A 2,373-nucleotide genomic window follows, 5' to 3' on the forward strand; every position below is an offset into this window, starting at 1 on the left:
ATGGTCAACCCACGGGCCCTTTTCCCAACCCCCCGAAATTTTTTTTTTTTTTTTTAATTAAAAAAAGGGTAGAAGGAGTTAAAAGCTAAAAACCCGGCTGCAAGTCCACTTGCGCAGCGCGTATCTCCCTTTGCTCTCTCCCTGACCCCGCTGCTTGCGGCGTAGCCAGCGTATGCCCGCCAATTTGGCAAATCCTAAACATTTGGATGCCAATCAATGTTTGTATGGGGAAGCCTAAAGTATAGTAAAACTTTCCCCAAGATATATTTGGAAATAGCAGCAGGCACTATAGTAAAAATGCCAATAAAGCTGCATATACAAATACAATGAAGGGTGGCTTTCTCTCCGTTTCCTAACCGGGGAAGGCAGCAGAAAGTAACGCGGCCGCTCTACCCCCCGCGCGCAGCACGAGCTAACGCTCAAATCCGAGGAAAAGCAAGTCTCAGAGTTTTGTTCTGTGGTTTTTTTTAAGTTTTGTTTATATTTAGTCAAAAAGAAAAAAAACAAAAATCTGATACGCGGGCACTTTAGGACAAGTCAAACTCTGAGCCCTTCTACAAAATAAACAGGAAAAACTGAAAAGCGCGGTAACAGAAAACCTTAGCACGACTTGTGCAAATACGCAAAGAATTATTTATTTTGTTCTTTACGCGTTGTGTCGTATTTTCGTACGTTTCAAAAGAATATGCCCTACTCGGAAAGTTAGTTTGGCCATCCAGAGCCACCGCTTGCTTTGTGTAACGAGGAGTTAAAGATCACCCCTCTTCCTTGGCACAAAAACAAGCACGGTTGCAGCTATGCTGACAATTAAAAAAAAATGCAAGAAAGATCCCGATTTTGTTGTGGGTTCCCCCCCAACCTCAAAAAGTACTGCAAAAATCAGCCAGAGAGATCAAAATGTATTATAATACACTGGGGCCACGCTTCTTGTTTTTCTCTGCATAAAGGAGTGACCGAACCCCAGGCTGCACATAAACCCCATACAGCCCGCGTGGGCCCGATCCAGCACCGCGTGCTGCGCACGTCCCCGCTCCCAGCGGCCGAGTGCCTCCTTTGCTCAGGATTGGGCCCTCCAGGAGGGAAAAAATACAGTCATCTGTGCAACGTTTCCCCCAGCATGGTAAAAGCCACCCGCTGCCTACCCTTCCGAGACAACACCGGGGATTTTTCAGATTAACTAACTTTTTTTTTTTTTTCAGTAATTATCCCCTGGAGTACATTTCCTACCCAAATCATTTCAGGTAGTGCAAATATTGTTATTAAAACAGACATCTTGCTTCCTTTCAACACCTTAACTTGCATTTTCTTTTCAAAAATTACAAAAAATTGAGAAATCAATAGCAGAAATACCTATCAGCAAAATCCTGTCGTAATTCAAGACGTTCTGCTGACTTCCCAAAAGCTTTCATTGCACTTATTCTGAGCGGCCTCTGAATTGTAAATACTTAAAATCTATAGGTGATACCACAGCATTTGTTTTTATTTTAAACACAGATTGTTAACAACTACCAAAACCAGCACAATATATTCCACTGTAGCACAGCAGAGCGGCAGCGATCACAAGTAATACGCATGATTATTAAAATATAGAGCAGGTAAAATAAAATAAATCACTCCAATGATTGGCACATTCCTTTTTTTTTTTTTTTTCTCCCCCCCCTCTACTGGAAAAGATCAGAAGTTTCAAATTTCAATAAAGTTTAAAAAAAAAAAAAAAAAAAAAAAAAGGAAAAATAAAAAATTTTAAATTTCAAAAAAAGTTAAAAAAAAAAAAAAAAAAAAAAAGATTGCTGCGAGTTTCCAGTCGGCAGATTCAAAAAGTGAGAGGAGGCACAATCCCAGCACATGGAGCTGCTGCACCCACCAGAAACAGCTCTCACGGAGGGGGGGGACCAGGGGGAAAAACAAAAAAAAAAGAAAGAAAAGCAGAAAACCTACAGGTCCCTACAAGCTATTACAAATAATAAACCCTCCCTTCCGATCCCTCCTGTCCTTCCCCACTCGGGGAGAGCGGAGGAAAAAAGGCCTTTTGTCAAGTGGAAGTTTCTCTGCGAAGGTGCACGCGGAGAGGCTCGACAGACCCACCGCGAGCCAGGGGAGCGCTTCCAGCGTTCCGGGGTGCTACACACGTCTTGCTACATCCTGAAATATTTCAACTTTTCTGCTTTCGGCAGCGCTTTGTCCTGCCCGATCTCATGTGCTCGGGACTTTTTTGGCTCGACGCTGGATGCTATCCAAGAGCGAGTCGCTTTAACCTGCGCTAAAGCCGATTCCTACGATGTGAACCTGAAAGGGGAGGTAAAAACAACACCCAAAAAAAGAAATAAAAAAAAACAACAAACCCCACTTTAAAACACTTGACAGAGGAAGCGG

Source organism: Phaethon lepturus, unplaced genomic scaffold (genome assembly GCF_000687285.1).
Source record: "Phaethon lepturus isolate BGI_N335 unplaced genomic scaffold, ASM68728v1 scaffold37287, whole genome shotgun sequence".
In the NCBI taxonomy this organism is placed as follows: domain Eukaryota; kingdom Metazoa; phylum Chordata; class Aves; order Phaethontiformes; family Phaethontidae; genus Phaethon; species Phaethon lepturus.